Source organism: Acanthochromis polyacanthus, chromosome 4, assembly GCF_021347895.1.
Source record: "Acanthochromis polyacanthus isolate Apoly-LR-REF ecotype Palm Island chromosome 4, KAUST_Apoly_ChrSc, whole genome shotgun sequence".
NCBI classification, from domain to species: domain Eukaryota; kingdom Metazoa; phylum Chordata; class Actinopteri; family Pomacentridae; genus Acanthochromis; species Acanthochromis polyacanthus.
This window is the reverse complement of record NC_067116.1, coordinates 27,014,542-27,030,476: the sequence shown is the minus strand read 5'-3', so window position 1 is coordinate 27,030,476 and position 15,935 is coordinate 27,014,542.

Sequence of the window (15,935 nt, the reverse complement as noted above, 5' to 3'; positions counted from 1 at the left end):
CTGGTAATCACAGGTGAAGTACAGGTGAACTATTTAAAACACTGAGCATTATTAAACATGTAAAAATATCTGCTTATGGGTATAGATGATTAATAGGAAAGTAAATTGCTACTAACTTGTTAGAACTCTAGAGTGTGTGTCTGTAAGTTCCATTCATTTTTTACATGATATTTTACAAAACAATACACATTTTTTGTCAGCATACAGGCATTGTATCATCTGATATGGGGCTGTTTGCCTTGGCTAAATGCCCCTGATGCTACTTCTAGAATCTAAATCTAAAATCTAGTTCATCCTTAAAAACTTGTTTGAATATCAAGATCAAAATGATTTCACAGTCAGTCATTATGAAGGCATTTGTATAGAGCAGCGGCATAATACAAAAATCTGGACCCACTGCATACAGCAGGGGTGTCAAACATGCGGCCTGCGGGCCAAAAGCGGCCCTCAAAGTGGAAAAATTCCAGAGAAGACATTAACTGCAGACTGTAAATTAGTAAAACTATAAATTTAAAATCATTTCTAGACCATGAAAGTTGTTTTGATCATAAACTAAAATATTCGATTGTTCATTGTTTTTATCGTTTTGTGTCTCATTTTTGTAATATTTTGTGCTTCCACACGGATGGGAAAGGATACAAGAAGATCAGTGACCAACTACAAATGAGTAAAAACAATTGCAGCACTAATGGGGAGGTACAGAATAACCCACGGTACCAATATAGAGCACACAGAGCACTGCTTTCAAGCTCTGCAAAATAGCTGGACAAGTGCTTCAGACTTGATACGGAGGTTATCAATGGAAATCAGAATTTCTGCAACAGGACAATGCATAATGTCAGGATGGTGTCCCAAAAAAACAGAAATCAACAAAAGACAAATTTAGAATAAACTTATAAAGAAGCTTGATGGACTTGCTAACACATTCTCTGATGAGATGAAGAACATTTTTGGTCTAATGTATTGTTAAGTTCAGATGAGGTCTTGGTCAGGATGACCACAGTGAATGAACAGTCCTGACAGTGAAGCACAGAGGTGATGGTATGGGGCTGTGAAAGGGTGAAAAAGTTGTTATGGAGATCAATTTTACAGATGGTACCACGAACGCCTTTGGACATCCCATAATACTGGCTGACAAAATTACTCTCTGTCTGAAGAGACTTGACAGAAGAGGAATATTCCGGCCAGATAACGATCTTAAGCAAAGCACACAAAAGTTTCTAAAGAAGAAAAAAGTCAAAACTATGACCTGGCGAAGTATGTTGCCTGACTTGAGTCCAATAGAACATCTTTAGGGGTTTTTAAAGAGTGATGGAGCAACAAAAGGCCTCCAGGAAAGCACAGCTGAAAGTGTCTTTTCACTGAGAAAAGGGTTTCAGCAGCAAGTTGGTATAAAGACATCTGTACAAAGACATACTGACAGGAAACACAGAAACCAGGAAAACATACTGCACAGCAGCCAGCACTCAACATGCTCACATAATACCATATGCTGTACAGTATATATGGGATGGCGAGTGAGTAACAGCTCAGTGGAGGTCTTTGTTATAAGTTGAAATGCATGAAATCAAGGCAGAAGTGTAATTACTCCAAAAGCACATAAGGATTAGTCGTATTGCACAAAAACTGAATTTCATGTTCGACTTGACTCAACAACTCTGTAAGTTGTAAAACAAAAACTGCCCCCTGTTGCTTGTGTGATAACGCAGATTAACTTTGGCTGCCTTTGGTGGAACACTGCAGAATATCATTTGCATTCATCCAATCAGGCTGCATGTGAAATCACTGCTCGGATTTATTGACTTGGGTTTAGTTCCAAAATGAACATGACCTGTCAAATTAGCAACTCTGCTTGTAAGAAGTATAATAAGTAAAATAAAATGCTCTGATCTGAATGTAATTTGAATGAAAAATGAAAGAAGGCCATGCCCCCAGTTCATTTCTGTCAAATATTCTCTGCTCGCTTGTTTAAACGAAACGCTGTGCTAATGCACACCTCACCTAACTCACAGGGCTGCACACTCCTCCCTCGTTTTTCTCATTTTAGGTGATCACAAATATGTAAACAAAATTTGTTTTCATGCATCTGAATATGATTAATTATCGCAGAGTAATCCAGCAGCACTTGTAAAGACTTTTCAGACGAGATTAGGAATTTCAAAGTGACAACCATGATAGATGGGAGCATTCTGTAAGTCGTAGATTAAAGGTCACAGCGATGAAGTGAAAAACTCACAAGGCATCGTTTAAGTTGAGGCAGATGCAATCAAAGCTGTGCAGCAAATAGACGAGCGCCTCAAACAGGCAAAATGATTATGGAAATGGGTATCTGCACAAAACTAAACATATGGCAGCGCCTAATGCCATATAACACTAGGGGCTGGGTTTAATCAAACTTCACCAATTAAAAACACAAATGATATGCAAACATCTGAAAGTCTGAAGAGAAAATGAGGATTGTTATTAATGATAGGGAATAAATCTATCTCCACTAATTCTCTAAATGTTTCCTCCACTGCTCTCCTTTCCGCAGATAAGACTGATTGTCATCGCTGAATAGTTTAAACAAGCAGCGCTCAAATAAACAGGCCAAGTCGAAAAATGGTGCAGCATCAAAAATAAATGGAAATTAAACAGAAAACTTAAAAGAGTACATTTTTTTTAAATAAAAGAAGACAACTCTGATTTTAGAAGATGCAGTTTCTGCGACATTGTTTATGCTTCACTAGATTAACTTTACATTTGTTAAGAAATATGCACTGCTAAATTACAATTAAGGCAGCTCTGTCATTCCCTGATCAGTGGTTCCTGACTGCGTCTGTCCACATGATTACCAGATGAACTTGATCACCCTTAAGCAATGCCACCAACCATGTTCTTAATGTGCCCTTCTGAACAGATGGAAAACTGGATGCCACTTCAGTCTCTGAGCTCCTCAAAAAAGCTGAAAATTACCTTTACTATGAAGACATTTTTTTAACTGCAACCTGTTTGGAACCATTTCTTATGTGATGACAAGCAAAGGCTGACAGAATACCTCTTTTTAATCAACATCATCCTTTCTGTAGCCAAAATATTTCTACACAAGTGACTGTGTAATCATGGACAAAATGACAACTACGATAGTTTTGATCAATACTGAGATCACGATTCGGTATCACAATTATTAATTGCTTGGTTTTAAAGACAAAATATGTTTACTACACTTTAACATGGAAATAAACAGAACACTGCTTTGACTTACATGTTGTGCTAATGCACAAATCTACAACAAAATAAGACAGAAAATAATCTTCACCTGAATTCAGTGCATCTCCTAAAGGCAAAAAATAAAGAAAATGTTACCTACATTGTGTCACTGATTAAATATATGATTATTGATACACACTGATATTCTCTAAACACCTCACATGCAGCTTAGGGTGGAAGCTAGCGAGGCAGCTGTGCACAGGGATGCCTCTAGTCCCCACTCAGTTACCAGAAAGCAGCAAATCAGACAGATGTGAGACCAAAAATGACTTTAGAAAGAATAAAATAAGACATTCTAATGTCAGATTTACCCATGTTGAAATCAAGTGATTTTATCTACCCAGATGTCTATGAGCAGAGTGTTACAAATTTCAGTAAAGCAGCTGATCATGTTCACTACAAAAGAACTTACATGTTGTAAGCACAGCCACAGTTGTTATTATTCAGCTTGAGCCTAAAGTGGACATCAGAAACTGGAGCCTTTCTTCATTTTAAAAATTTGTGCTACAGATTTTGTGACAGTGTCGTAGCAGCAGCCAGCATGCACAAGTTGTTTTTAGAAGAATGCATTTCATGATTGACTTCTACACATTTGGCAGTTGATTTGCTGTGTGTCATAAGTAGCTGCAGTCTCTTCAAAATAAAACTGGAGGGAGCAAGGATATCCCGTTTGGCAAAAATAGTTCCTCAATCCTCACATCTCTCTAGCTCTGTCTTGTTTCCCCTACTGTGGGAGCTCAGAATAGAGAAATCAAGTAGCCCACATTAGCCAAATAAAATGCAGCCATAGACTGATCAACTTCAAAAAGTAGCACCACAGTGTGGCTGGAGGAGACATCTGAGCCCATGCATAAAAGATAATTACATCAATTTGCAACTTGCATTACGATGTTTTATTAAGAGGAACCAAAACTTGCTACATGAGGTTTGAATAGTGCATTTTGTCTGAAGGTATCTACCTGTTTATGCACTATGCCTTATTTTTTTCTTCCACAAATGTGCAAGATTCCAATAAACATTTAAACAGGAGTCGATATTGCTCCTTCTTAGGGCAAACTGTTGCCTGTGACAGAGTGTGTCAGCATGGAGTCATGGGTATTTGTGAAGAATTTGGATCCCTTAATGACATGCGACTTGATTCAGGTGCCTGCTTCCATATCTGCACTGATGTCAGTATTACTCTGGCGGCAGCAGCAGCACACACACACAGACAAACACACACACACACACAGTACACACAGTATCGAGCTCAATCATCCCTACCTGAATAAACAGTGTTGTTATTCCATCAGCTGGTACAGTCTGCACACAAACCAAATCCATTTAAAATGCTGCAATACTTTCACCAAAATACAGACTTACAGTATATAGCATTGCATTTGCTTTTTGGTCACACAGGTTAAGTGAACTGAGGTATATATGGCTGCAAAATACATTAGCTCTTGATCAAATCTGTCTGCATATTTTAAGTTTTTTTTGTTGCCCATTTGTGAAGCAGACAGGAGGTAAAGTAAGGACATTAATGATGGCTCGTTAATCGATTAATAACTTAATCGATTAAAAAGGTGTTAAATGATGTCAGAAGATGCAGGATGTTCATGTCAGAAAATGTGTTTTAGATTAGCTGTAGTGCCTGGTTGCTCCACCAGAGGGAGCATCTTCGTGTTTAATGAGATGGAGTTACCGGTGTGTTGGCTGACCGCCTGTTAGGGTCCGTAAAAAAAAACAAGCGCACCTGCTTGCTGTCCCACTGATAACTGGCAGTCGTTGATGAACTTTGCAGCATCAAGTTTTGAAATACGTGTCCAGCAGCCGTCTGGTTTAGCTAGCTACCTGACAGCTAATAACTCCTTTTCACCTGTTCTAATAATGCAACCAAGGCTATTTTACAGTAAGCATGAAGAGACAGTGATTAATAACATCCACTTCATTTCAGAAATTAATCGATTATTGATTATTAACATGGAAAATTAACAGACAAGTAAACTGTTCAAATTTTGCATCTCTAGTAGAGCATATGAAAAGGCAGTTTCAGTTTAAAAACTGAGAACACAGGTTTAAAATTTGATACTGTGTGGCTCTAATTAAAGGTTTTAATTTATGTCGCAAAAACAAATTTCCTAAGCTACTGATTTGTTTTTCCTCTCTACCATATTCACTGTACAGAATCTATTCATGAGTCAAGGTAGCTTCATGTTTGTTTCTGTTGTTTGTTTTTGCACAGAATATTTTTTAAATCATTCCTTTGCATTTATAAAAATTTAAAATGACATCTTTCTCACTTTGTACAGTTTGTGTTTTATGATGCATTTCTTCTATGTCACGTGAGCAACACATTACTTATCCTCAGCTACTTACTGTAAGCTTTAATGTATGTGAGCATCACAGAGTAAATCAGAATATTTTTACTCTAAGCCTTCAGCCCAGGCAAAGGTGAACCTGCCACTTGTCCATTATAGACATGACAAGGGCCCCCTCCTCACCACCGTCTCAGTCCCTCAGGAGAAGGTAGGGATGTAGGGTGTGGAGGAGGGAGGGGGCTTTGAGAGGATTCTTTATGCAGCTCTGTGTATTGCTTTCATGTTGTCCAGCCGGTAACTAAGTTGGGTTGCCGGGGGCAATGGCTAATTCACACCCTCAGATCACGAGCATGAAATGAGAGAGCAGGGAGCGCTAAAGCCCTGGGGTTAATGATAGCTCCCTGGCACCACACACCCGACACCCCCTCCATATAAATCTGGCCAAATGGTTTCATTTTAGATGATCCCCAGAATCTTCTGCACACACTTAACGCAAGAGAAGCGGCTAAACAGGACACACCTGAGATACTAGGCCTGATTTTACCACCGGCACAGGGAAAAACAGAGCGTCCAGGCTGCTCAGTTTTGTTTTTATGATGCTGTAAAGCTGCCTTCTTACACAGGCTTTTGGGTGTAAGTGAAGCATCTGCGTTTTTCTTTGTATTATCCTAATTCAAGCCGCATGAATGGCCACAGCAGCCAGCCCACACACGAGCCAGTTTGTCATGATGGAGGCTGTTTTTTCTACAGAGATCAGCAAAATAAAGAAATAAATATTTAAAAGAAGAATACAACTGTGAAGGACTTTAAAAATCTTTTACTCCTCAGTCGAACAAGCTTGTGGATGAAGACCCCCTCCCCTCCCATTTCTACCACCACCCCCCTTTTCCCCAAAACCACTCTTTAAAGTTATTTCAAATTTCCCAGCATGGCTTTGAGAAATCTGTTTGTTTGAGGGCAGCATTAGATGTGACCAGCGTTTTATTGTGACATAAAACCGCATTTCTTCCTTGGCAGATTAAAAATAAAATCGGTTAATAAGAAAAGCTGTCAGCAGCAGAAAATGGCTGACATAATCCGTTTATCCTCCAAGCAATAAAGATATTGGTCCTTGGGAGTCTATCTTTCCTCTTATGTTATTTCGCCCAAAACATTATCTTCTATGCATTCAGATGGATTAAGAAGTCATACGGGAGATAGAAAGAAAATGACAGATACAAAAAAAATATAATATCCCTTTCATTCCACATCACACACGTTCAGAGGAGAGTACACATATGATCCTGCGTTAAGTTAATGAATAAATAAAAAAAACAGAGAAGAGGAAGAAAAGGAAACGGGTCACGAGCAGTTATCCTAAAAGTGTGATGGAGAGAGATTACAGAAACTAGAGGGGTCAGCGAAGCAGAAGAGTGGAGTGAATCGACCCCAACTCGGGCTAAAATGGGAACATCTCGACTTTACTCTCGACTCTACCAGGCTGACATGCAGATAACTCAAACAGAAATATACTGTATGCCGCCTGAGTGGGCGAAAAAATACAAGACTGCTGCGAAGGAGAGGAAGCACTAATGCACAGATTTTAACCCTCCGAACTCCAAGCAGGTTCTGGTCATTTTTGTGCTCGTGTCACATTTTTACTCACTGTGGGCTCATCGCACAATCCTGGCTAGAAGCAGAGAGAACTTTAAAATGTCTTCTGTGTACACAATAATTAAAAACGTAAAAAGCTGCACTTTGATTATTTGTTGTATATTAAAAATGTATGATGTAAATCCACATACAGCATTTAAAAAAATACCCACACCTGTCATCAATACTATAAAAGATGACTACACACTAATGATATTTTGTTATTTATATTTTTAGTTAGTTTCCACATTTGTCTTTGAGAACACATCCTGCAGTTCAGCCAACAAGGCCCTCTCCGTTAAAGTAGAGGAGCACACAGGTTTTTGTTTTTCAAAGACACTGTTTAAAGGCACATTTTTAAACAAGGCGTGTAGAGGAAGTTATTTTGATTAAATATAATTTTAGATTGGGTTATTTTTACTGACAGAATGTGACATCGCCAATGAGCAGTTCAAGTACCATCGGAAAGTTGAAAATGTCTTACAGTTTCTGGATGATAAATGGGGTCATTTTGGCCATTTTTTTTAAAAAAACAACATGCCTGTCAAGGCCACCGGTGGGTTTTGAGGTTCAGAGGGTTAAGAGGCTCACTGGCTTATCTCACCTGAAGCTACATGGAATGAATCATGCTCCTACATGAAACACAAACATTCACAGCTTTAATATTTAATTTCAGCTGTACATCCAGTGCTACTTTTCTGCACTAAAATTGCACAGTATTTCACAGCACATCATAGTATTTCATCTATATGTCAAACCTGATACAAGGCAGGTATTCGCTGTGCGACTGTTGTCTTTCTCCCGCCTGAGAGAAACCAGGCATTCACTGAGGTTTTTTCAGGGGAGGCCGTCGATGGCAGAATCTCCAGACGAGCTGCTCCCCCGGGACTCACATGACTGACAGATAAAGGCACAAGCAGAGTAAACGTGTGGTCAAAGATGTGAGGCCAGTCATGAAATGCTGATTTGGATCTGTGCGAGTCGGTGGGGCCGTGCTGGGGCGTAGGGGTGGGCGGGAGTTTGTGAATGATGAAGGGGGTGGAGACGCCGCTGAGTGGCAGCCAACGTGTGCCGCAGTGTGAGGCTCTGAACCCGACTCTGTTCTGTTTAATCATGTCGGTTTGGCTGGTAATGAAATTTGATTATGCCTCTAAAGGCAGCAACGCTGGGCAGAGGGGTGGGGGGCTGAAATATTAATATCTTCCGAGATTATGCATGAAACCCCGGTGTGTAATTTTCCCTCTCTCCTTGTCCACCACCAAATTGTTAGTAGTTCATCATTAGCATGGAACTTTTGCATTTCCATTCGTCTTTTCTGTGCGGGCTGCGATGTGATTAATGCGGGCCTTGATTCATTAGTTTATCATCAATGTGGTTTTAACTGATCACTACAGATCCATCATGCACTCTACAGGGCCTCGCTGTGTAGATAAACACTCAGCACACTCTGAGAGGCTATCTACAGATCTGTTTGGGTTGGCTCTTAAGGGGGGCAGGGGCAAATAACTCACAATGCCAACGGCCCCAGCCCACCACACTCAATGAGCAGCTATTGTACGTCTGTGCCTGAGAACACCCAGCTATTAAAGTGCCATTACATTCATTTGTTATTTAAAAAGTAACTACACAACATCGCCCAGCCATCCCAAAAAAATATGCTGGCGTAGAGAAAGAGAGAAAGATATAATGAAGTAGTCATGATGCAGAGAAGGAAAGTTCCACTGAGGAGCTTCATAATAATAACTGCCACAGAGTAGAACAGTAAAAGAATGGAGAAGATCAGCTCAGGAAGTGTAGAGCTGTTTGCTGAGACTACTGCTGACTAATGAAGAACTCCACTCTGTGAAAAGTACTGAACCAACAGAAATTTTGCAGAAGAACTCTTTAAAAAATGTGCTGCAACCGAAACAAACAACTGTTGTGGTTTAATTTAAAAAGGATGCAGTTAACATCCTTTGATCTACCAACTGAGTGGTAAACCAGTAGTTATTATATACGTACATAGAGAGCTGCTGTGATTAGTCAGCACCAATATTTTTACCGTCACATCGTCAGTCATTTTTGGCTCTAGGTATGGATCAGATACAGTCAGTGCTGCAGCTTAGGAAAACAGAAGTAGCAGCAAAGTCCAACTTGGTTCAGTGTAAACGTTTCCTAACACGTAAGAATTTGAAAGTCTGGGAGGACTTTAAATTACCAAAGAACAAAAAAAAAAAAAGTGGTTTGTGCACTGTACAGTTTGGATGGCACAGTGTGTGGATGACCATAGCAGCAAAACACAATGTATCTGAAGACAAAACTCCCAGGAGGCAATTTATATTTATCTATTCCTCTCTTCTCTCCTGCTCTCTGTGCTCACATAAGATATTTTAATACAGCCAAATTCCTAATAAAGCTGTTCTTATTTAGATACTTTTCTGTTTGCCAGACAACGAAATGACTGCCAAATAGTGACTGAAACTCAGTAAGACGAAATGTTGACCAGGAGTCACTTACAAGTTGCAGTTCTGCACAGCTGAAGTTGAGTGTGGTGCAGCAGCGTCGCTCTGGTCAGCATCTAAGCATCTCCAGGTACAAAACGTTCACACTTCTACACTGCAGGCATTTTGCAACATTTTATTCTATTTATATAAATTCAAGAATTCAAAGTCTGTTTATTGCATCTTACTACACTGAACATTAAAATCATTACCTGTGTGCTTCTATAATTAAAGGGTAAATGAAGTTAAACCTTTTCTTCTCCTGGTCGTTAATTCAAAAGTGTCATTAAAATTCAACTTTAATTGATGCCATCTACTGCAAATTTGCATACTAAATTGCACAAACCTCCCCATAATACATGTGCAATGAGAACATTGTTCACACCCAGCTAGGTCCTAAATGATCCTATATCAGTCAAACCTGAACAGGATGGACATAGTTAGCCTGAGAAAGACTAACCTGGATGACGTTATGATGGCTGAAACTGCTTCTCTGGAACTCTTCAGAAGTACAACTCCCAGTTCAATCTACACAGACAGAAACAAAAATGTACCCATTGTTATATGCGTTTCAAAACACTTAAACTTAAGAGAAGAAGTGCACTGTAAAAGACACACCAGTAAAGAATACACAGTAGAATTACAGAGTGAATCAATCAATAAAAATAATAATGAAACAAAAAGCAAAGCAGGTTGTACAGAAACTTGGGCAGAATAATGACTGCATTTTGGATCACACACGATTCAGTTAAAATTACAATTATTTCAGAGACTGCGCTAAAAATTAGACTTTAATTATGATGATTTTTTTTTTTTTAAAGCCTCAGGCCTTTCAGTGACATGAGACTTATTTATTGCCAGAGAACAACCGTCATATTCAGCTCGTACTAAGTGGTAAAGAAACTGAAGGAGAAATTATGAACCTTTGGATTGCAATAGTTGTTCTAAAAAGAAATTAATTTGTAATTGTGTGATGGAGTTTATGGAATGCATGAAATTAAATAACTGTCCAGATATTGCCTTCCAAAGAAAGAATCTAGGGTCCAATATGAGAGGACACAAGGGCCTCAATTACCTCAAACCTCACCTCTGAAGTCAAGATAAACACGGAGAATGTGGAAGATCTAATAAAAGCTGGTCACAACAGAAAGACCTTGAGTATTTTGTCTGTAAAAGCCTGACAAATGAATGCACAGTTTCAAATTACGGGTGCATCTGCTTCATATCTGCTTTCACGTCTCGATCCTTTATCTCAACCTTGTGTGAAAAGGATTTAATTGATTTTAGAAGCCAAATTTTCTGATGAAGTGTGTTTACAGCTTAAACACCTAATAAGGATGTGACCTCAACATACACACAGCTGACCCCTGAAAGGATGGCGTGTCTGCGAAGTGTATGTTGACGGCTTCACGGGGTAAACACTGCAAAGGGGACGTGTGGATGTGAAGGCGAGCATGTGTTCAATGTTCCCACAGCAGCCTTCTCCATTTCTGTGAAAACGCTGGAGCGAGACTACAGCTGTGTTTCTGCAGAGGAAAAACGGCAAGTCAGGTGTTCCACATGAAAACACAAGAGGCAGAGAGGGCTTAATGGGAAATTCAAAAATTGCCAATCGTTGTGACAATGTCAGCCCGGCACCGTATTAAGTGACAAACCCTGATAACCGGGTCTAAGTCCAGCGCAAATCCGTCCACGTTCATTTACCGTGGCCTAGCAACCCGTATCAGCCCGCGCTGGAACAGACTTAGAGCATCAGAAACTTAATAAGCACTTGGTCCCACTTAACACTAAGTGCTACCAGATATGCGTTTAATATCTGCTAGTCCAGGTAGTCAGGACTTTAAGCTATAAAAATGTCATTTTACGTCTGTAATCCTGTCTATTAGTCAGAGGTTTTAGGGGTCTAGTTGTTCAGGGAACACTGTCACAGAAAGCGAGCGCTGGAGAACCTCACTGTACAGATGTTCAGCATGAAGGGATATACAGTATCACTTTATTTTTAGTCAGTGGTACTCAAACACAGCAGTAGGGCTGTAAGTCTAGGCATGATGTGTATTGTACTGTATATTAAATTAGAATTTGCAAAGGGAAGACACTGGTAATAAAAGGATGTTTGTTTTAGAAACTGCAAAAATTAAAAGGAAGAGAGGGAGAAGTTTGTATATTTTTGCTAAAAAAAGATTATAGTGTGTATTGAGCGAAGCGATATGGAACTTCAACTATTGCAATGTGTGTAATATTAACATTACAAAGAATTGTAATAAAGTAAGGCAGATTAGCTTCAACACACCATGCTACTTTTATTTTACTGACTAGTACAAAAGGAAATGATTTTCATTTTCCATGACTAATGTATGAGACACAGCTGTCTGATCTGTCTGATGAGCATTATTTTTTCAGTTTAAGGTTCTTGAATGCTGCTTTTTATTTAAAAGACATAATTTATAGAAATGTAGGCTCCACATGTGCACAGCAATAAGCATAAGTGAGGACAGCAATGCTAAAAAGGAAGCCTTACAATGAATAAAATATTAATCATAAACACGCTTTTGGCTTCTCGCAATTAAATAAACATGACTGACAGTGACAATGAAAGCAGCCCATGTAGATAAAATCTTTTAGTTTTTAGACATTAGAAAGTCTTTTCACAGTAATTTTGCATCTCACGCCTGTCAACTGACTGGAGACTATAAGCTTCTCTGTGCACAGCCACCTAGCTAGCTTATGGCGGGAGGGAATATCGGCAAACAGCAGTGTCTTTTGATGAGTAGATATTCAGTAAGCGAGTGCATTTTGACTTATATTTTGCCTGTAGGAGCTGCTCTCCAATCAGGTGAGGATTGATTTTGCGTCTTATTTTGATGCAAATTTGTACGTTACTAGGAATATAACACAGCAAAAGTTGCAAAGAGTGCTCTGTTTGTGTGGGAGTGCAATAAAAAAAAGAAATTGTAAACAATAAACAATTGTGATAAATACACAGTTAGTCCCTCAGGAGAAGTTACTTATAAATTTGGGCATAATCATGTAGCCCCAGTCAGTCATATGGAAACATTTTGGCTATAGAAATACTGATGTTGATCAAAGACAGGTCCTGTGTCAGCAGCACTTTTTATTTTCGCTGTAGATAAACAAAAATCACACCAATAATTCTATGATGGTTCATTCTTTCTGAATAGTGTTATTTTTTCCATGTCACAGTATACACTGGTGAAAAAACATCTTACAGTCCTAGTATGTATTTCAAAGTGTAGAGCAAGGAAGGCTCTATGTTTTGCTCTCCTTGATCTTTAAAGATGTACTTTGCCATAAACAATCCCTTTGAACTAATGTGACATGAATCAATTCAATTCAGTTTTATTTATATAGAGCCAATTACAGTTCAGACTGATCTCAAGACGCTTTACAGAACCCATATGGCCTAAGTGTTGAGTGCACAGTACACAGACAATAACATACAGGAAGACATCTGAATGTATTTCTCTAAATTTTGGGGAATGGTAGGTTACCTGTAAAACCTTAGTAGCCTTACAGAGGCCTCCTGTACCTATTTAACCCACTGACAACACCTTTAACTGCCTGACTGTAGTTCTATTTAGAGTGGTAGTGCCTTTTTGCAGGTGCTTATTTCACTTCTAACTTTGATATGTAGAGTAGCTATGTCATGCTAACATATTTAGCTGTAAATACAAAAATATCATCTAAAAGTCTGATCCCTCAAGCGACCAAGCTATTTTAGCGACTAAAATGACCGACATATTTTACACAGGAATGTGTCTACTTTAGGGCCTCTTTTTGTGCTTTCTTACCTATTCCACTCCAGTGCATTTTAAGATGGATATTCTAAAATAACCTTCTTTTATTATTCATGGATTTTAGTCATTTTTGACTCGGAGCTAAAGTAAAACCATATGAACAATATGATGCATTGTAAGAACGCAATAACATTAATTTAGACACGCTTTGTCTGACACTTCTTTTAAAACTTTATTCCTTTTGTTTCCTCAATAGTAAATCAAAAGTCCATATAAACAAAATCTACACAAACATCTTGTCTGTATGTGTGCAATGTAACATGCAGAGAGGTATTTAGATTAGGGGCGGCTGTGGCTCAGGTGGCAGAGCCGTTCGTTCAATGCAAGACACTTTACCCACCTTACCTCCAGTGCTGCCACTTACACTGGTGTATGAATGTGTATGCTGTGTAATGTTGGTGGTGGTCAGAGGGGTTGTAGGAGTGGATTAGCAGCCAGTCAGTCTGCCCCAGGGCAGCTGTGGCTAAAAATGTAGGTCTGCCAGCTATAGTGCACTGCAAAACACTGAAATATAGCGATTAGAGGTAGAAATAAATAAATAAAACTAAGGCCTACAATAGTGAAAAACCTATACATCTTTCTGGGGTCATAAGTGACCCCAGACAAGTTTCCATTATCCTTGTCACACCAGTTGGCCGATCTCTACAAAAAACTATGAGCAGCTGTAGGACAAGTAGATTGACAAATTCATGGTAGGAAACATTTTTCAGATAAAAGATATAAAAACGGCAAATATAATTATATGGCTGGGGTCATAAATGACCCCACTTGGTAGCTTGAGGGTTAATGCACTATGTCACTATAGATGGTGCAACAATTATATTGAGAGGTAGGAGGGTCCAATTTCAATCAAGGACAAAAAAATGGTAATAATTAAAATTACGAAAAAGTTACATTTGAGATTCAACCCCAATCCCCACTTTAACCATTTCTATACAGTCCCTGAGTTGAAAAAACTAATAATAGGGAATCTAATTTAAGTTTTTGTATGTGTTTCAGATATACAATCTAAATTAGGGCTGCAACAAATGACTATTTTCATTGCTGATTCATCTGTCAGTTATGTTCTGTTATGTTAAACAGCTGGAAAACCAAAAGCCCAAGATGATAAATGCCTTGTTTTGTCCCTAACCAAATGGTGTCATGGAGGAGTAAGGAAACCAGAAAGCATACACATTTAGGAAGCTTAAATCAAATTTTGAAATTTAATCTCTAAAAAAAAAAAAAAGCTCAACCCGAATTATTTATTACCAGAGTAGCTTCAGCTAAATTTAACAGCCGACTATTGATTATTCGATTAATCGTTGCATTTAAAATCTTCCTATTTGTTGGCTGAGAAAAACGAAGCTGGCATTGTTTCAGACAAAACGCCTGTTTGCCTTTGGTTTAAAAGGGATAGAGGGCTGAAATTCCCTTTCTTTCAGCCTAGACATACACGAACAGTGACGCTCCCTTGCTGCCTCTCTCCTCTTCTCCAGCACGCCTCTAATGCGTCCTAATCCTGGCTGAAGACAGACGCCGGTTGTGTGTGTAAGAAATATCTCTTTGCTTTTTCTGCCTCAGTTCATTATTTTTCTTTCTTGTCACTTAGTGTGATAGGTTGGACAGAGGCGCACAGATGAGCACTGAAGACACAGTCACAAGGCCTTAATCTAGTCTTTAATGCGTGACTTCAGAGATGTCATTTATCTTGTGACTGCAGCAGGCATCCACAAAACTTTATCTCTAATAATATATTGATGGATTAAAGGGGTCAGGCAGGAGACCAGGCAAGAAAAATTGCTTATTGACATCAAAATACAGTGCCCCAAACCTGATAAACATAGGGACAGGAGAGTGGAAGTCAGAGAGAGAAGGAAAAGAGAGAGATGAGGGAGGGGGAATTGAGTTGGGGTATTGTGAATGTTTGCACCCGGTAATTTCCTTCCTTCACAAGAGCCTCTGGTGGTCTGAGCCCTCGGCTTGATAAAAACCCCAGCCTCTCCTGCTCTCGAGCTAGGCACTGTGCAGTTGCCGAAAGGAAAAAGCTGGTGACTGCTAGGTCATTTCCACGTTTATCTTGACATAAACTCCCCCACCACCGCTGCCACCTCAACACCACCACCCCCAACACACACACACACACACACATATACACACACAACACTGCACCTTATTAATCACACTTAAGTGCCGTGTGAGACTGGAGCACTCGTGCGGAGGCTACTGAAAGCAGAAACCCGAATGTGTGGCATTATCAGGAAAAGCACTGCTGTACAAACTTGGGAGACCACCGGTCCTCTCCTCCATTTTGCCATTTCCCCACAGCTTAGAGAGGAGCGTATAGTGTGTTTTTATCTGAGCAAATAGGAGACTCTTTAGTCAGCTTGATTTTAGGATCAACTTTAAACACCTTCAAAGGACAATTTGGAGACAGTGTATGAATGTATACAGTGGACATACAAAAGATACATTACCTG